Source organism: Saccopteryx leptura, chromosome 3 (genome assembly GCF_036850995.1).
Source record: "Saccopteryx leptura isolate mSacLep1 chromosome 3, mSacLep1_pri_phased_curated, whole genome shotgun sequence".
In the NCBI taxonomy this organism is placed as follows: Eukaryota; Metazoa; Chordata; class Mammalia; order Chiroptera; family Emballonuridae; genus Saccopteryx; species Saccopteryx leptura.
Window position 1 is genome coordinate 158981644 of NC_089505.1, and position 21708 is coordinate 159003351.

The 21708-nt window shown below is 35.3% G+C and overlaps 1 protein-coding gene across 5 annotated transcripts in view; it reads right to left on the bottom strand.

Annotated features, from left to right (window-relative positions):
- The window catches only part of TTLL7 (tubulin tyrosine ligase like 7), a 200455-nt gene that overhangs the window by 173902 nt on the left and 4845 nt on the right, over positions 1-21708 (bottom strand). Inside the window, exons 1-2 of one of the 5 annotated variants that reach the window (XM_066376652.1) lie at positions 11345-11369; positions 10741-10921 (exon numbers count right to left, since the gene is read on the bottom strand). The exons of 3 other annotated variants lie outside the window; for them this stretch is intronic. The gene's annotated coding sequence lies outside the window, so the exon portion shown is untranslated. Of the gene's footprint in view, positions 1-10740; positions 11015-11344; positions 11370-21708 lie in introns of those variants that run through there. One more of the 5 variants, XM_066376651.1, reaches the window with a different exon arrangement.

Below are 21708 nucleotides of genomic sequence, written 5' to 3' on the forward strand. Positions count from 1 at the left end.
AAGAAGTAACCTTATTTAAAAGACTGGGGTCCATAATTATTTTTGAGACAACAGGAAAAGTCAGATTACTAAGGGCTTACTAAATAGAAGCAGTAGGTCTGACCTGTGGTGGCGCAGAGGATAAAGCATCGACCTGGAACCCTGAGGTTGCCGGTTCGAAACCCTGGGCTTGCCTGGTCAAGGCACATACGGGAGTTGATGCTTCCTGCTCATCCCCCCTCCTCTCTCTCTTTCTCTCTCTCTCTCCTTTCTAAAATGAATAAATTAAAAAAATAAATAAATAAAAGCAGCAAAAGATGACCTTCGAAACGTAGTAGAAAAAGGCCCTGGCTAGATATCCCAATTGGATATGCCAAGATTGCAGTTCAATCCCCGGTGCAGGCACATACAAGAATCAACCATTGAATGCATAAATAAGTGAAACAACAAATCAATGTTTCTCTCTCTCTAAAATTAATCAATTGATAAATATCTTTTTCAAAAAGAAGTAATGGCTCTGGCCTGTTGGCTCAGTGGTAGAGTGTCAACCTGGCATGTGGATGTCCCGGGTTGGATTCCCAGCCAGGACGCACAGGAGAAGCACCCATCTGCTTCTTCACCCTTCCCCCTCTCCTTTCTGTCTCTCTCTTCGCCTTTTGCAGCCAAGGCTCCACTGGAAGAAAAGTTGGCCTGGGATCTGAGAATGGCTCTTTGGCCTCTGCCTCAGGCATTAGAAGCCCTGGTTGCAATGGAGCAACGCCCCAGATGGGCAGATAATCGCCCCCTAGCGGGCTTGCCGGGTAGGTCCCCGTCGGGCGCTTGTGAGAGTCTGTCTCTCTGCCTTCCCGCTTCTCACTTCAGAAAAATACAAAAAATAAAAAAGTAATGAAAGGTGATCTGACTTTGGGTGGTAAACATGTAATGTAATATAGATACAGATGATATGTTATATAACTAACTGTACATATGAAATCTATAAAATTTTATTAATAATATCACCCCAATAAATTTAATTTAAAAGTTTTTAAAGAAATAATGGAAAAGAAACATAATATGTAGTTTAGAGGCAAAAAGGTCTAAAGAAAAGTTGAAGGTGCTTGGTGGCGGTGATATGATAGAAAAAACTTGAATATGATTGAAAGCCAATAGATTAAAAATAACTAAAATAAAAGAAATAAAACACCAAGTGGACTAAGCACAAGGGTCCAACTATAGCCCCCAGGCTGAATCCAGACCACTGCCTGTTTTGTAAATGAAGATTTAATGGAACACAGCTACCCCCACCATTTATTTGTTCATGTATTGTCCAGGCTGCTTTTGTACCAAAAAGGCAAGATTGAAGAATTGCAATAAAAACCACCTAACCTTTTACAGAAAAATTTACTGATCCCTGAATAAGGGTCCTCTAGGAACAAGAAGGATACAGAATTAGCAGAAGTACAGAGGTTAGCCCTCAGAAAAGAGCAGAGAATGTGTGATTATAATAACATGTCGTGAAAGAGGAAGAACGAGATATAAAAAAATCAATCCTACTCTATGTCAGAGAATGAGCAGTGCACTGACTGCCCATAAATAAATCAGCAATAGTTTCAGGCCTCCAGAAAGTAAGACAGTGATAATATTAACAAATACAGATGCTTCTACAACTACAGCAATATCATATCTGCTATATTAATATCATAACTGTTACTGAACATTTCCATCTGAATATTCTCAATGTAACCATGAACTAAAAATATCAGACCAAACTCATAATCTTGGGCATCTTCTACTCCCTCAAACACTAGCAATCCAGCTCCAAGTCCTATTTTCCTTATCTTCTAAATATATCTGAAACCCACCTACTTGTTTCCATCACTTTCATCTCCTCTTATAGTCCTAGCCACCATACACATAAGAGTAAATACGGTTTACACTTTTCCCTAACCAGAGGGTAAACAGCTTAAATCACCCAGCTCAGAGAGATAGATAGCAGTAAACCAATTAATGACATTTGTGTCAACCACACCCAAGGACAGATGAAGTTAAGAAAATAAATCTCATTTTGGTACATCAGCATAAAGCTGATGAATATTCTATTGAGATCCTCCCCTAAGCTTTAAAACCCTCAAGATGAATGACCCAGGACACACTCACCCTCCGAGGATCGCATCCACGTCTTCCTTCACTCTCAGGCCTGCATCCCCTAAACTCCAAGGGTCTCCATGAGACTAGAAACCAAAGGAGCAATGGACAGTGGAGCTGCTCCTGGCTAACACCCTGAATCTGCCTCCAAGTCCCCCTTTTCTCTAATTTTCCAGTGAGCCAAAACAGCCCCACCTAGACTCTCTACTGTTGTTTTTTCTATCATAAGCCCTTCCTTGTTTCACCGTCCCCAGGTTTAATAAATACACTTTCAAAATTCCCTGGGCTCGTGTTGTGAAATCTTTCCTACATGAAGTCAAGAGCATGGCCACACACTGCAGGCCAGCCCGAGGCACACCAGCTCTGCCAGTTACTATCTGGTAACACCACTACACTGTCGTAAGTGGTGAGACTGACATCTTACCACCTGAGCAAAGAACAATTTTACTTCGGCATTAACACTCTAAATCTTTTTGCCCTTCATAACACCATAAGACCATTTTCATTTTGTATTTAAGTTTTAAATTTATTTTTCCATTTGACAAATGAAGCTAAGATTTAAAGTTAGTTGACTTGCCTAAGGTCATGCTTGGTACCAGTTAAAGCTAGAATCCGTATCCATCAAGATCATTGTTTTTGAGCCCTGGCTGGGTAGCTCAGTTGGTTAAAATGTCATCCCAACACACCAAGCTTGTGGGTTCAATCCCCAGTCAGGGTATGTACAATAATCTACCAATGCAGAAATACGGTAAGTGGAACAACAAACCGATGTTTCTTTCTCTCTCTCTTTTGCCCTTCCTTTCTCTCTCTAAAATCAATGAATTAAAAAAAATTGTTTTAAAGATCATTGTTTCCAAAAACTTGATCCCTTTACTCCCTCTAAGCAAGTCTCAAATTCACCCCTATACTACTGTCCATATTCACGTTCACCAAATCTCTCCAACTATGCCTGCCCGCCACAGTAAACTCTGGAGGAGCACTGTATCTTCTTTTCAAAAACCAATCAAGGTGATGGGAAGACACAGCACAGCACTGTAAACAACACAGTTTCATGCTAATGACCAATGTCTTGGCTTGTTTTACATTAGTGCCATTTTAACATCTCAAGCCTTTTAATAAAAGAAAATCTAAACTAGAAAAAAAATGTATAACATACCATATTTATATAGAAAAGTTTTTCATAAGAATACAGTTAATTTTTTAGAAGGAAATGAAAGAAAGAACAAAAGACTAGAATAAAGGAGAAAAACAAAAAGAAGAGGATGGGAGGAAGGGCCTGAAAGTTAAATTTTTCTTTTTAGCAAAATCAAGCAAGTTTTATCAGTCACATAAGAATGTACAATTTCATTAGCCTCTACAAAATACACTTAGTCATTAATCTGAGTGAAACAGTCTCTGACAATGCTGTCCTACAACCTATCCGTGTAGCATATTCTAGATTTGATTTTCAACCATAAGAAACTCTTATAGTCCGCATGTCAAAAGAGATAACTTGAGAATGATGACAGAGGAATGAGACCACATGGCAAATAATCATTCTGACACACATGTCAGTCCTCATGAGATTCAAGTCAATGATTTAGGTGCTTCTCACAAACTCTAGAATCTAATCCCAGTATATTTTTCTAGCTTAGGGTTTATCCTATTGGAATGTCCTGGAAACAATCCTTCATTCAGAACCTACATTCAGAAAATGTTTCTCCATTCTCTAGTACTTCCCCTCAAAACTGTTTTATTGTTATTGAATGAATGTAATCTTGTGTCTACAAAGACTAAGTAAAGGATTAAGCATTTCTTTAGGCTTACAATTCAATTTTCTCAATGTCATTAATAGTAAAGCTTTCTTTTTTTTTAATTTTTTTAAATTCATTTTAGAGAGGAGAGAGAAAGACAGAGAGGGAGAGAGAGGAGAGACAGAGAGAGAAGGTGGGGAGGAGTTGGAAGCATCAACTCCCATATGTGCCTTGACCAGGCAAGCCCAGGGTTTCGAACTGGCGACCTCAGCATTTCCAGATCGACGCTTTATCCACTGCACCACCACAGGTCAGGCCATAGTAAAGCTTTCTAAACAAAATTATCTGTAAAATAATCTCAGAAAAGTGAATTTCCCCTCCTAGAATAAGACACTTCAAAGTTAAAGACCTTTAAAGAACTTTAAATATATGATGCCACTTGGCGTATCAAGCATTTCATTTTTAGTTGCACCAACAGGCAGGAATACAAAATTTCACCAGTCACAAACCCAAAATTCTTTCAGTTATTCTGCAATTATCTGACTATATCATAATACACTTTTGCATTAGCATTTTTGTATGTCTGGCAATGAACAATGAGTAAGATGTCTTAAATGCTTACTAAGCACCAGGTCCTTACCTAAAAGCCTTACCTCTATTAACTCATTTGGATTTAGAAGTATAGGTATCTTACAAATGTTTTCATAACTGAGTAAGTTCAAAAAAATTCAGTGACGGAAAATGATTTATTTGACTTTGGGTGAAGGGTATACAACATAATCAACAGTTCAAATACTATAGAAATGTTTACCTGAAACCTATGTCCTCTTATTGAACAATGTCATCCTGTTAAATTTAATTTCCTATATAAAATTTTTAAAACATTCATAAAGAAAAATGTAAGATAAGCATCCATTTCATCTAAGCAAAATTGATACAGTAATGTATAAATCCACTTCCTTGACATGGGAAAAATATTTGTTTTGAATATATACTACGTGTAAGGAACACATGTGTCCATTTAAAAAAAATGTTTTTCAGTCACCATTATAAAAGCTGTTATTGAAAACTATGAGACAAACTAAAAATTTAACAAAAATAAGTAAATTCTTACCTAAATGCATAGAAAAATAATGTTATATATTTGAAGTCATTTAGATGTTCTTTTTAAAGCAGTTATTATAGAAAACTCATATTGAAAAATAATTAAGCTTTCTAAGATCAAATAATAAAGTTTTTTAAGACCTAAATCAACACAAAAAAAACAATATCAAAAAGCATACCAGCAGACTACTAACTAGTCTTATTTAATACAATGAAAAAAATATAGACCTTGTTAATAAAAAAATATAAAAATGGTCTTGTCATCATAATATTAAGCCTAATAGATTTGGGGGTAAAGTGAATAATATGGCAGAAGCATCGGTAGGTTAATGCTCACTCTTTTTACTATCTGAAATATATATATACGAGACATAATCTACCACATAGTATCAATATATTTCTGCAAAAATTAGAATTGTTATGTTTGAGGTATTATCAAAATTGATGTTACACCTGCCATGTAAGTCATTGTAAAAAGTTTAAACTAGAATCTAAAATATTTTTTAAAGTTTCCAATCTATTTTTGAAGCTGTTCAATGAAAGCCAGTTCTTCTAATTCATTGAAATAATTACATGGGTAACTGAGCTGCTAATGATAAAAGTAGCCATTTTCCTCTCTAGTAAGTCATTTTCTCTCTTTTTCTCTCAGCCATGTTGTTCTATTATTTGACAGAATAATAATGAAAATAAAGCATAGTATTTTCTACATGATATGAAAAGTATTTAGCACAGTACCTAGAACACAGGCACTGATCCCACAGAAGAGTTAGCTATATATTACTGTTGATATTATTAATCAAGGGAATTGTACATGTATCAAATACCTATCATGTTCCACACATTGTGCTATAGGCTACATAATTAGGCATTTCAACAAAGACTGCACCAGAGGAGCTTTAAAAAATACTCATTCCTATAAAATACCTAGAAGTTAATTTAACTAAAACATGAGAGACTTATACATTTAAAAACATATTAAATAGCTCTGGCCAGGTAGCTCAGTAGATAAAGTGTTGTCCTAGAGCAGTAGTCCCCAACCCCCGGGCCGCGGACCAGTACCAGTCCACGGGCCATTTGGTACCGGTCTGCAGAGAAAGAATAAATAACTTACATTATTTCTGTTTTATTTATATTAAAGTCTGAACAATGTTTAATTTTTAAAAAATAACCAGATTCCCTCTGTTATATCCGTCTAAGATTCACTCTTGACACTTGTCTCGGTCACATGATACATTTATCCATCCCACCCTAAGGGCCAGTCCGTGAAAATATTTTCTGACATTAAACCGGTCCGTGGCCCAAAAAAGGTTGGAGACCACAGTCCTAGAGCACCAAGGTCACAGGTTCGACCCCCAGTCAGGGCACATATGAGAAGTAATCAATGAACACATAACTAAATAGAACAATTAAGTAGAATGGGTTGATAGTTCTCTCTCTCTCTCTCTCTCTCCCCCCCCCCATTTTTCCTTCTTCTCACTCTCTCACACATATCATTAGGAAAAAAATATTAAACACTAATGAAAGAAATTTAAAAAAACACAAATAAATAAAAAGACATCCCAAGTTCATGGATTGGAAGACTTAATATTGTTAAACTGCTCATATTACCCAAAATGATTTATATATTCAATGCAATCTCTATCAAAATCCAAAGGTATTCTTTTCAGAAACAGAGAAAGCAATCCTAAAATTCAGATGGAACTACAAAGGACTCTCAAAAAACTAAAACAATTTTGAGAAAGGAGAATAAAGTTGAGGCATTACACATCATAATTTCAAAATATATTGTTATCATGTTTAAAACATATGATACTGGCATAAGGATAGACTTAAACCAATGGATCAATAGAGGGCCCAGAAACAAATCCATGTAAATATGGCAATAAGCAATGGGGAAAGGATAATCTCTTCAACAAATGGTGTTGGTTAGCCTGACCAGGTGATGGTGCAGTGGACAGAGCATCAGATTGAAACACAGAGGACCCAGGTTTGAAACCCTGAGGTCACCAGCTTGAGCACGGGCTCATCTGGCTTGAACGCGGGATCACCAGCTTGAGTGTGGGCTTGCTGGCTTGAGCGTGGGATCATAGAAATGACCTCATGGTTGCTGGCTTGAGCCCAAAGGTCGCTGGCTAGAGCCCAAGGTCACTCACTGGCTTGAGCAAGAGGTCACTTTGCTCTGTCTGCTGTAGCCCTGGGTCAAGGAACATATGAGAAAGCAGTAAATGAACAACTAAGGTGCCGCAACAAAGAATTGATGCTTCTAATCTCCCTATCTGTCCCTCTCTCTGTCACAAAAAAAAAAAAAAAAAAAAAAAATGGTGTTGGGAAACTGGATATTCACATGTGAAAAAAATGAATTTGAACCCTTATCTTACACCACATAGAAAATAAAATCAACTCTAAATAGATTGAAGATGTAAATATAAGATTTAAAACAGTAAAACCACTAGAAGAAAAACATAGGCAAAACACTTCATAATACTGGTTTTTAGCAATAATGTCTGAGATATGACACCAAAAGCACCAGCAACAAAAGCAAAGGTAGACAAGTGAGACTAAGGAAACTTAAAAGCTTCTGCATAGCAAATGCAACTTTCAAAAGAGTAAAAAGACAACCAACAAAGTGGAGAAATTTGTTTTCAAACCATATATCTGGTAAGGAGTTAATATCCAAAGTATATAAGGAACTCCTTCTACTCAAAACAAAAGAAACAAATAAACCAACTTAGAAATGGGCAAAATACTTGAATAGACATTTCTCCAAAGAAGACATGTAAATAGCCAACAGGTGTATGAAAAGATGCTCAAAGTCACTATTTATCAGAGAAATCCATATCAAAAACACAATGAAATTTCACCTCACATCTGTTAGAATGATTATATTAAAAAAGAAAAGGTAACAAGTGTTTGTGAGGATGAGAAAAAACTGAAACCCTTGCACACTGTTGGTGGGAATATAAAATGATGCAGCCTCTATGAAATCAGTAGGGAGGGTCCTCGAAAAATTAAAAATAAAACTACCACATGACCCAGCAATACCACTTCTGGGTATTTACCCAAAATAATGAAGTCAGGATTACAAAGAGATATTTGTACTTCCATGTTCACTCCAGCATTATTCACAATAACCAAGATGTGTAAACAACTAAAATATCCATTGATGGAAGAATGAGTGAGGAAAATGTGGTGTGTGTGTGTGTGTGTATGTGTACAATGCAATACTATTCAGCTTGAAAAATCCTGCCCTATGTAACAATATGAACGAATCTGAAGGACAATATGGTAAGTGAAACAAGTGAGTCATAGCCACGATATATTGCATGCTAGCATTTTTATGAGGAATCTAATATAGTCAAACAAGTAGAAACAGAGAGAGGAATAGTGGTTGTCAAGGGCTGGAGTATGGGAGATATGGAGAACTGCTATTCAAGAATAAAATTTCAAAAAAAAAATAGGGATGCCTATGTCCCAACCCCAAACATACCAATGTAATTGATCTGGGACACAGCCTCAGCATTGAAATTTGTTAAAGCTCCCCTGTGATGATTTAAAGCTATAGCCAAGTTTGAGAGTCATGTTAAAAACAGATGTTATTTCATTTAGTCCTAATAGATTTTTATTAATTCCATTTTACAGATGAGAAATATGAGATTCAGAGAGGTTCAATAACTTGTCAAAGACTTGGACAAGTCTGCTCAATTCTCAAAACCTTTGTAATACACCATGTTGCCTTCTGAATTGCAAATATGCTAAAGCCATCAATATTTTTCTTAGAATCTTGAAACCCTGCTGAGAAAGCACCATATAGTTACAAATCTGTTCATTAGGTATGAAGGGGGTCTTCCTATGAATTCTGAGCTCTAGTACAGGATTTTGCTTGTTTGGTTTTGTTTTTAATACAGATCATGAACCACAGAGGGTAATAAACACAATTTAGTGAAACTCAATAAGCATTTTTAAATAAAATAATAGAATGGACTAGATGAAAACATAACAGTGCCAGACTGCATTACATATAGTATAAAAAGTATTAACTACAAGTACCGTGTCTTGAAACTTTTGTATGTCTCTATGTGTGTGGTGTGTGCAGTGTGTGCGGGTGTGTATACTATAGCAAAAAGTAAATCATATTTATTACCATGAGTTGCAACTAAATATGTCTGTAAGATATTCTACAGATTGCCTGACCAGGCGATGGCGCAGCGGATAGAGCGTTGGACTGGGATGCGGAGGACCCAGGTTCGAGACCCCTAGATCACCAGCTTGAGCGCAGGCTCATTGGGTTTGAGCAAGGCTCACAAGCTTCAGCCCAAGGTTGCTTGCTCGAGCAAGGGGTCACTTGGTCTGTTGTAGCCCCCCGGTCAAGGCACATATGAGAAATCAATCAATGAACAACTAAAGAACCGTAACGAAGAATTGATGTTTCTCATCTCTCTCCCATCCTGTCTGCCTGTCCCTATCTCTGTCTCTGCCACAAAAAAAAAATAAAATAAAATAAAATATTCTACAAATAAAAGCATGAGACTAAAAGGACAATCCTGAAAAAATGTTACTCATTTTCTAATTCACATATCCTTATTTATGTTTTTCTTTACTCCTGGGATATTTTCCTCTCTACCCAACATTCAAGTATAGCTTAGTTGTCCCCTCTTTCCTTCTGTCTTCTAGACAGAATTAGCTGTTCTGCAGTGCAACACCCCTGTTATACCTACCACACTGCATTGCTTTGTTAAAGCACCTGCTTTAAAGTTCTTTATTGGAAAGGGCATGTCTCTCTGAGCAATACGAACAAAACGCAGAGCCTGATACACAGCGGAGTTTAATTTTTTTAACAGGTCTAGTAGCTCTTCGTTATTTTACTCATGAAATTTCGGTGACACAAATTATAAGTGAAAAATAAATTTCAGCTTCCATTTTTCTGAACTATCACAAATTACTACTAGAATTACTTTAATATCTGGCTTATCCACATCTCACCTAGATGACACTCTGCTCTGCTAAAGATTACATCAAAGAAAGAAGACAAACTTTAAAAACCACTCTACTGGATTAGCCTACAGTGTTTACACCAGCCTATTCTCTTATCTATTTTAATATTAATTGACTCTTCCAATTCCTGTTTTCATACTTGCTTTTAACTAAATACTTGTGTTAAACACATCAAATAAAATACACTAATGTTGCACTATGTTTTCATACTATGAATGGCAATGGGAAAAAAACATTTTTACTAAAACATCAATCTAAAGGAAAGAAATAACCATTTATTCTCTCTTGATTTTAATTCCTTAACACCATCCAACTCTTTATCATCTATGTTCACCTAAATAAAAGCATTTTACCATGTCTTTAAAATTTGTTAACTTTATTGAATTATTGGAACTATTCGATGATTCAAAAAAGCCTTTTAAAAATATATTATATATACATGCATATATGTATATAAAGAAATATACAGTTTGACTATCTTATATCCCTGATCATACAAAAGTCCAGTATTATCACAGTGATCTGAATAATTAAAACATTTAACACCTATCATTCACTGTACATAGTAAATGCCAGTTAGCATGGAAACTATATAAATTTAAAATAGATTTAAAATTATGTAGCATTAGAAGAAAGCAATTTTAAATTTTAATGGGATAGAAATGAGAATTAAAATTAGAAGTTTTCATGCTCCGTAAAAATCTATTTTGGGAATTCATGATTTTCCAGTCTTTCTGCAAAGTTAATCTTCTATATTTCTAGTTAGAAACTTATAAAATCTTAAAATGTGAAAAAGAAGATCACATACCATTTTTTCCTTTCAAGTTTTTGGCTCAAATCAAATGGCTTTATGATCTTCTAATTTGTGCAGCCTCACTTTACCACTACAGGCCTCACTATTAGAGTCAACAGCCAACCACGGCTGGAGCGACTGGCAGACAGCATCGCTGATTCATCTCAGGAAAAAACAGGCTGCAGCATCTACAGTTCTGATGATGTCCAAACAGGGTAAAGAATTGGTCATAAGCCAAGCATTTCCTTTTCGAGCACAGACAGAAATACCAAAAGTAGGCAAAACTCAGAGTTTTCTACATTTGAACTTCAATTTAAACATGGCTCTTTCGGGCCGGATAAGGGGTCATTGGGGGAGGGTACAAGTAATAATTTGCAAAGCCTTACTTATTGTGGTCCCAAGACTGGACACTTCAGATATGTTTACAGCAATGCTTTCCTTCCTTATTCATTTAATTCCATTAATAGAATTTATGTGACTATTTTACCTATACCATGCTAAATATTTAGTTTGTACTTTGAATATAACTCCCTTCAGGTAGCCTAAACCAAAAATTTAATTTCCTATTTTCCTTATTTTAGTCCGTTTGGTGTTATATAACAACATCTCTCTTACCTACCCAAATATATAACTAAACTTCCGAGAATTAAACTAATAACCCATCACCCATTGCAGAAGCTGAGGCGGCTGCCTAAGTAGACCATAGGATAACAATGATGCAGACACCAGTCAGAAATGGAGATCAAGTTACAAACATGCCCACGGGACTATATGAGCCAGAGAAGCTTTTCTTTCTCACCTTCCCAGTCCACTTATCTGGCTCTTTACAAACAGAAACCCTCAAATCAGAGGACACACCTAATAAAGGGACCCTGAGTCAGAGCCCTCTCCAAAATTCAGCTGAGACGGATCGGAGAAAGGAGGGCAAGCGGGAGGGAGGAAGGAATCCTTAACCACCCTCTAGAATGGTTTACCAAAGATCTTTCATGTTATAGAGAAAAAATACTCTGCACAAATCAAGCATTCATCTAGTTTTCCTATTAGAAACAACTAATCTCAACTACGAAAGAAAGACTAATATATTGACAGCAAAAATCTAATATTTACATATTTTTATAACTGATTTTTGTAACTCACTTTATAACTAATTTTTAAAGAATCAATTTAAGTCAAAATTATACCAGAAGGCATTCCAATAAAGCAGGAGGTATTTTGGTATTTGGAGAAGGAGACATAAACATGAATTATAGTTTACTATATTATTATAAGATATAATAACATATATTAGTAATTATTAACTTAAAATTATATAATAATTTATATTAATATAAATATATGATATGAAGTATTTATTTAAACCTGAAAACTCTAATCTAGCAGTAGTGAAAATAGAAATTTCTGATATGAAAGATATTTAGCTATGTTATTATCAAATTAGTTGCATATAATGTCATGACAGTTATGAGTGCCAGAGTATAAACTTGACTCTAATTCATTTATTATTTCAACACATATTAAAAGTACCTAACTGACTCCAAACCTAAGACCACGACCATTACACTGAATTAGTCTGGACAGGAAACATCTGGGCCCTTCTTTTTCTTGTGAGCACTCAAAACAAAGGGAAGATCATACTTTATTTTCAGGAAGTAAAATCTTCAGTGTATTGCCTCTCAAAATGTTAGGTAATAAAAATAATACGTATGAAGAAATTCCTAAAAGATATGTAAACCTTCCTTCTTTGAGATACTGTTACATCCATTCCTGGATTAGCCAGGTCATCAGAGAGCTCTATAGCTGGGCCACACACCACATTGCTGGTCATGGACACCCTAACAGAACTGCTTTAAGAAGAATACTAGTTATTTACTGAGGACATACTGTGATCTTTATACATCTCCATGCTCTCAAGGCAAATATTATTCTCATATAAGAAAAGAGAATAATCAGATCTTAAGGTTACTTCCCCCAAAGACACAGAGCCATACCATGGACCTATATTGAAGTATATTTTTAAAAATAGCTCAACAAATCCTGTTGAGTGCGCTGTAACAATGTTGAGGACATCTGGCACTACACTAGAAGGAGTCCACTTGTAAAAGAAACTACAGCAGAAATTTCACTCTGAATTCTATACAGGAACAATTTTGTTCCTCGTAGGTGATTGGTTTGTTTTTCCTATGAATAAACTTTTTCATTACTCATTAAACGTTTTGTGTTTCCCTTTTTGCATGGTAGGTAGAAAACTCAATATTAAATGTAGAACTAGCCCTAATAAACATATACAATTTCAGAATATGTATTTTATAAGCCAATGTCACTGTCTTCCCTAGCTAATTTCATCTTATTTTTTGTCCTTACTGATATTTTCAGATTCTTGTTCATTTCACCTTGCCTGCTCATACTATTACAAATTACTAATCTTCAAGACCATTTACCACAATCTTTTAAAACCCCACAAAGTTATATATTTTACTCTATATAAATTATACCTCAATAAAGTACTAAGGAAACGTACAAAAGAAAAACCATTCACAATCATCAAAATCAAAGGGCAGTAATTCAAATATTTCTTGTACTGTATTAGAGTCAAACCTTAATAAAACATTCTAAATTACTTCATCCTTGTACAGTACTCATTGAGTTAATACTGTTATTCCATTTACTATAATTTATAACTTCAAATATAGTTACATGTTTGGTATTTGTTAAAGTTAGGATGGGAATAATTTAAGGTACTTCATTTGGTGAAGAATACATTGTGAAGTTCTATTGGTCTATTTACCATGTTTATTCTAGGACAGGAAGTACACGTCAGTGAGCCAATGTGAAAGAAAATGCTTCTTTTGTGAAATGTAAGTGTTAGTGGAGAAAGGACAACAAGCACATGGAACAACTTGGTTAAACCAATGGCAAGTGTGAGATGCACATATCCTTGCCTCTGGCTTCACCTTTCTCTTTGCCTTGGTTGTCTCAATAGTGATTCTCAAACTTTTTGGTGTTGGCACTCTTTATGATCTGTAAATGTTGTTGAGTTTTGTTTTGGGGGTTATACATATCAACTCTTACCCTACTAGAAACTAAAACTGATACATGTTTAAGTTCCTTCTTCATTTATTTTAAAATAACAATAATAACATTACATGTTAACTAAAACATACTTTATTTAAAAAACTATATTTTAAAAAGGCATGAGTGCATCATTTTATGTTTTATCAAATTTTTTAATATCTTCCTTTAGAAAAAATCCATATCTGCTTCTGTATTCATTCTGATAAATTATTTTAGTTAGCCTGACCAGGTGGTGGCGCAGTGGATAGAGCGTCGGACTGGGATGCGGAAGGACCCAGGTTCGAGACCCCGAGGTCGCCAGCTTGAGCGCGGGCTCATCTGGCTTGAGCAAAGAGCTCACCAGCTTAGACCCAAGGTCGCTGGCTCCAGCAGGGGGTTACTCAGTCTGCTGAAGGCCTGCGGTCAAGGCACATGTGAGAAAGCAATCAATGAACAACTAAGAAGTCGCAACGCGCAACGAGAAACTGATGATTGATGCTTCTCATCTCTCTCCGTTCCTGTCTGTCTGTCCCTGTCTATCTCTGCCTCTGTAAAAAAAAAAAAAAAAATTATTTTAGTTGAAGTATATAAAAATATTTGGCCTCACAGAGATATAGTTAGAAAAGAAGAGTATTTTAATAGCCTTTTCAGGTAATTATAGATATTTGAACTTGAGACCACACCCAAATTCAACACAAAGCCAGTAGCATTCTAACAATCAAAACCAAATTTAAAAAGCACAGCAAAAATGAAACTAAAGATCAATATTATGAACATAAATGCAATAATCTTTAACAACTTTTTTAGCAAATTGAATGCAACAATGTTTGTATATGTATGCATGTATATATTTGTGTGTCATGTATAGATATATGATCAGATGGGATTTATTCCATATGTGCAAAGCTGGTTCACTATTCAAAAATTAATCAATGCACAACAGCTTTAAAAAAATTATATGTCCATACCAAATGAGGCATAAAAAGCATTTGATGTAATTTACCATCCATTCGGGGTAAAAAGTTTCAGTACACTAGGAAGAGTGGGGAGAAAATCTCAATCTAACAAAGAACGTGTACAAAAAACCTACAGCTAGCATCATATTTAACAACAGAACACTGAATAATTTTCTTCTAAGATTGGAAACAAGGCAAAGATGTCCACTCACACCCATTCTTATTTTGACACAATACTAGACGTTCTAGCTGTTACAATAAGGAAAGGAAAAAGAAAGGCATACATATTGAAAAGAAAGAATAAAACTGTCTCAGTTTGCAGATGACATTATTGTCTATGTAAAAGGGGGGAAAAAAGCTAAAAGTATCTAATCTTTGACCCAAAATAGACTTCAGTAAGGATTCAGGATAGAACCTAACACATAAAAACTAATTGTACTTCCACATAATAAAAACAAAAAATGGAAATAGAAATTTAAAATGCAGTATCATTTACAATTGCTCCAAAGAAAATGATACAAGATATGTGTAATGAAAATTATAAGTGATGATAATAAAAGAAATCAAGAATAACCTAAATACCTGGAGAAACATACCATGTTCACAGATTGGAAGAATCAACATAGTAAACATGTTAATTGTCTCTAAATTGATGTATAGGTTTAAAACAATCCTTATTAACATATAAATCATAGCCAACAAAATTCTACAGGCACAGATTAAAAAGTAGCTCTTCAAAAAAAAAAAAAGTCAATCAAAATTAAGTTTAATTTGTTAAATAATTACACCATTCATTATAACTAAATAGTCTTAATAATAATCTTGTGGCCTGACCAGGCGGTGGCACAGTAGATAGAGTATCGGACTGGGTGGGACATAGAGCACCCAGGTTCAAAATCCCCAGGTTGCCAGCTTGAGCACAGGCTTGTATGGTTTGAGCAAGGCTCACCAGCTTGAGCCCAATGTCGCTGGCTTAAGCAAGGGGTAACTTGGTCTGCTGTAGCTCCCCGGTAGGTCAAGGCACATATAAGAAAGCAATCAATGAACAACTAAGGAACCGCAACAAATAATTGATGTTTCTCATCTCTCTCCCTTCCTGTCTGTCTGTCCCTATCTATCTCTTTCTCTGACTCTCTCTCTGTCTCTATCAAAAAAAAATTTTAAATAATAATAATCTTGTAGACTTTAAAGAATAAAGAGAAAAAATAATAAACACCAACTTGAAACAATTCTGTGAACACATTTTTATAACTGCTAAAAATACTCAATGCTACATAGAAAACAAAGCACAAATAGACAAGTGGGACAACAAAAGTTTTTGGACATCAAAGGACACAATCAACAGAGTGAAAAAGCAACCTATAGAGTGAGAGTATACCTGATAAGGGATTAATATCCAGAATTTATAAAAAATGCCAAAAACTCAACAACAAAACATCACATAACCAGATTAAAAAATGGGCAAAGATCTTATATAGATGTTTCTCCAAAGATGATATTCAAACAGGCACATGAAAAGATGCTCAATATTACTAAACATCAGAGAAACGCCCATCAAAACCATAATGTGATATCACCTCATCCCTAAGAATGGTTAGTATCAATCAACCAATCAATCAATTGATAACAAGTGATGGTGAAGGAAAAGAGAAATTGGAACATTTGAGCACTATTGGAGGGATGCTAAAATGCTGCGATCACTATGGAAAACATTATGGAGGTTCCGCATATAATTAAAAATAGAACTATAATAGAACTATATAATGCAGTATCTCAAAGAGATATTAGCACATCTATGTTCAAACAGCACTATTCTCATTAACAAAGAGGCAACCCAAATTTATATCAACAGATGAATGGATAAACAAAATGTGGTAGGACTGAAGGAGGAGAAGAGGGTATAGGGTGGATAAATGATAATTGGTGGAGACATGACTTGGGGTGGAACACACAATACAATATACAGTTGATGTAATATAGATTGTACACCTGACACCTATATACTTTTATTAACCAATGTCACCCCAATAAATTCAATTTTTACAATGTTGTATATATACACAATGGAATATTATTTAGCTTTTAAAAAAAAGAGAAGGAAATCCTGTCATGTTGCAACATGGATGAACCATTAGGATATTAAATTAAGTGAAATAAACCTATCACAAAAAGACAAATACTATATCAATCCATCCATATGAAGTAGCTAAAGTAATAAAATTCATAGAAACAGAAAGCAGAATGGTGATGCCAGGAGCTTGGGGGTGGGAGAAAGGGAAGTTGTTGCTTAATGGATATAGAGTTTCAGATTTGCAAGATCTGAAAGTTGTATAGGTCTGTTTCATAATAATATGAACATATTTAACATTACACTTAAAAATGATTAATATTATATATTTCATGTTATATTTCTTCATCACAAAAAAGATTATATAAAAAATAACCAATGCTGCAAAATATGATATTAACTGGAAGAAAAAGTTGCATTTGTGGAATGTCTACAAAATGACAGAAATTACCCAAGTAATTACATGAATCACAATATACTACTCTGAAAGAAAAAGTTACTACATTTTCTCCCAGAAAACATGATAAATATTACCAGAATATGATGATATATCAAGAAGAGTAAAACTCTTGGACAACCATTAGGTAATTTTACTTGGAAATCTAAATCTCTGTCCAGGGTGGGACAAAAGTAGGTTTTCACTTGTGAGTACACAAACACAGAATTTATTCTTGTATTATTGTTTATTAATTATTGTATTATTTTTCATATGAACAATTGTAAACCTAATTTGCCCCACCCTGTATTCATAGATATTGCTGACTGTATGTGTTTAATTTTGTTTCTAGTAGAATTTCACTTTAGGACCTTCATTCCATCCTATATTTATTATTCTGGTTCCTTGTGGATTCTAAAAACAAATTCACAGATACTCTCAAGCACATTATGGAAGCAAATATTCCATACTATATCTAATAGAAAACATATTTAATTTTTAATTCTTTAGTCAAGGATGAAAATAGCTCTTGACATATGTACCCAAGATAAATTTTTAAGAGAGAACGCTTCCTATTCCACAATGACAACCCCTAACATATGCAGTAGCAAAATTTTTTTCTGCCAGAAATACTCATTTGGCACTGATTTTTGACAAGTGAAAAAGCTTTCCACATACATACAGTCCATCTGATTTTAAGAAACACTGAATCCTCCCATTGAACTTTCTATAATATTTAAGGTGTCTATTTTTCTTAATTTTTTTGTGGCAGGTACCAGAAATGATTTGTTTCAATTTTCCAAAAATAATAAGTTGAAATATGTGTGCTGACCAAGGGGAAGCAGATGTGAACTAAAAGTATATGTCAGAAATTAGGAAAAAGTATTCAATAAATTTGACAAGTTATTTTTTCCTCAAATTATCCTAAAAAAGTAAACCAACAAAATTATCCAATAAATTAATGAAGGTTATCCTCTTGTTTACATGTAACAGTAGCTACTAGCTTCTAAGGTCAAAATTAGTGTTTGTTTTTTTAAGATTTTACTTATTTTCTTTAGAGAGGAGATAAGAGAGAGAAGTAGGGAGAGTGAGAAGCAGTTGCTTCTCGTATCTGCCTTGACCAGGCAAGCCTAAGGTTTCGAACCGGCAACCTCAGCATTCCAGGCTGAGATTTTATCCACTGTTTCACCACAGGTCAGGCAAAAATAGTTTCTAAAAGGGGAAGCTGTAGCCTAATTTCTAATCCTTACTGTGATTCTTCATGTGAATTTTGCTTTTCTTTTATTCCTTCTCTATCTAGCATGACTTTTAGTGTTAAAATGGAGGAAAGAAATAATCTTCCAAACCTTAGGATTCTAGGATAAGGGATGTTAAGTAATTGAATATTATCATCTTGGATTTCATCAAACCTAAAGCTAAATGAAAATGCCCCATCTAGATTTGCACAGTAAGCTGATTATAGGAAGTGTAAAATTTCTATCGTTCCTCTCTGTACAGTAGCTAGCACATATTTGTTGAGTAACTGCAGACTGGCTGATTCTAAATATAAACTGAGATGTGTGCTAAAATTATTGTCCTGATTTTTTAGCAATCATTGTGAATGTCACACATCATTACAGATTTTATTTATTAAGGAACTTGAAGAAACAGACTTTAAATAATATTAATGAAAAATTACACATGAAAATTTCCCCATCATATGCAATGATTCAAATTAAATCCACAGTTGATAACTTGTCTTACCAATACTGACGTATAACCACTCATATCGCAAAATCAGTCAAACCTAGTATTAAGACCACACCAATAAAAGCATATTTTACACAAATAAATCTTAAGCAGAGTCATTTCTCTTACAAAAGAAAGATAGTACTATCTCAAATGAGGCGTATACTTAAGCCACCCTAAAAATCTAATCCAACAGAGAGCGTTGAAATTGTCTTGAAGCTGCTGCTTGAATTACTGCTGCTCCATCTTCCAAATCTACAAGTGATCGATTTACTTTAAAGTCAACTTGACTGCAAATACACTAATGGTGGAGAAAGGAGAATTTTTATAAAAAACACTACTGTCATCTTGTTGAGTTAGATGTGGCACCAGTTCAAAATGTGCAAAGTAGTGGGGAAAAGAGAAATATTCAAAATAATCCTTGGTCAAACATGATGTTCCATTTAGCATAACTAAGCAGAGGAACAAAAAGAAGACAAGTTTGAAAACTTGGGTGCCACAACCAATTTAGACAAATCAAATAATGAGGATAATTCAGCATACCCAGTAGACCAAGGATATCATCAATTTAAAGGAGTTCTCAGAGACCTTTAGGGAAGCCCCAGAAGAGACCCAGTGACCACTTGACTACCTAACTCTGAACTTTCAAAGGAGCCAAATAAGCATAGGCAAACCACTTGCTTGCAAGCAAAAGGTGAATGAAAAAAGAGAACAGTATATTTATCGCTCACATTTCCAAAGGCTAAACAAAAACCATGGCTTTGTCAACTGCTTATATGTACTATGGGCAGGTGTATGTTAGCAGAAAAATGTCAAATGGGAACTAGGAAATAAGAGTAGTGGAGAATAAATAGGCAAGCCTACTTAAATGTAAGTTTTTTAACTTTAACTTAACCTTCGGGAAACTGTTGTCTAAGCCCAGTTCAACTTTGACACATAATGCCTAAGAAGTATAGAAATGATTCACCACCGTCTATAAGCTTTAGCAAACTTTTAAATAATAGGTCCCAACTAAGTATAGGACAAAACACTCTGCCTACCTCAATGTCCTGCTTCCAACAGCAGAAAGCACCTGTCCGGTCCTGAACATGGGGGCTCTCTTTTTGGTTTGTAATGTGATGTTTCAGTTTTCACTGTCTTTTTTCAAGTTTCCCAGGACAGAATATGATAAGAACATGCCTCCCTGCTCTCTGCTTGTGTCTGCAGATATGTTCATCTGCCCTGAGTCCCCTTCTACTGATCCTTACAGGGAATGATCTCCCTGTATCTCCACAGCTTCCCAAATAGGGTGGGGGCAGGACCAGGAGGAAGCTCAGGTGAGATCCTAGAAGAGCCAGTCAGTGATCTGGCCAATATACCTGTCTAAGGAGGAAGTACCATCTGTCTGTACAACTGGTGGGGGAAACTGAGGCATAGTCTCTCTCCACCTTGAGAGACGTTTCCTCTGAGAAATATTGGAGGATATTGGGAACAAGAAGAAGGGAATATATGAATGGCCAGAGGGGCCATTGGGAAGGTTATGTGTCTCCCAGTGACTGCTGTTCTTAAAGGCCATCTCTGACAATACGAATGGGGAAGTGGAGGGTGGTCTTCAATGTCCACCACCCTCTTGTACTTTGTAATCAGAGCTTCTGCTGAAAACTGGGAGGTTGGAACTTCTACCATCACTTATATGTATTCTCCAAAGCAGAGTACAAGAATGAATTCATAGGCTTCGCATTGGCAGGATAGTAAAGCTGGACACCAGGTAATCTGACACAGAGGATGGAAGAAGCTGAAGTTTGAAAGAGATAGATGTTGGGGGGGGTGGGGGGATTAAAGTCCACAAGTACAGCACTAGAACCAGAAAGTAGTCTATCACATATGTCCCCTCTCTAACTATAAACTCTTGGTCACTCTCACAAAAATCTTTCTCCAACTTTATTTACATCTTTTTCCCCTAGGGTCCCCAACTGTCTGCCTTTTTCCCAGTCCCCAGGATTTAAGTAGTCTTTCCAGTCAAAAGAGGTGGCCTGAAAGAGTGTAATGTGAGGAGTCAAGGACAAGATTGAGTGTTATTATGAATATGCAAATATCCTATCATTAATATGCAAATATTCCAAAGGGAACGTACAAAATCCAGTGGAGTTTAAAACTTGCATAAAATAGTCAAACTAAGTATCACAAGAAAAAAATAATTTGCAACTATGTGTGGTGATAAATGTTAACTAGATTTATTTTGGTAATATTTCCCAATATATACACATATCAAATAATTATGTTGTATATCTGAATCTGACAGCAAACCATAACAGACCAGATACATTAGAATTTAGTTTTAGTTAAAATTATTCAATGAGCCCTTTTTAAGGGACAGAGCTTCACTGGAATGTAATCATATCCTGCAGACCTGCCTATATAGAATGTTTTAGTAGGCATACTTTCCTTAAGATAAGGTTAGAACATAGCTTGTTAAGCCACAATTAACTGGGTTTTTTTTTTTTCTGCTCTTAAGATAATATCACTTTCCCAATCTCAAGACATCTTACAGAGCTCGGCTTCTGTGCAAAACTACCTAGTCATAGTCCCGTAGACAGGGGCAGGATGCCACCAGGAGCAGAATAAATCAGGTTACTGAAGCTTGCAAACAAACTGACCAATTGGCCCTGGTGGGTAGCTCAGTCGGTTAGAGCAATATGCCAAGGTTGCAGATTTGATTCCAGTCTGGGCACATACAAGAATCAACCAATGAACACACAAATAAG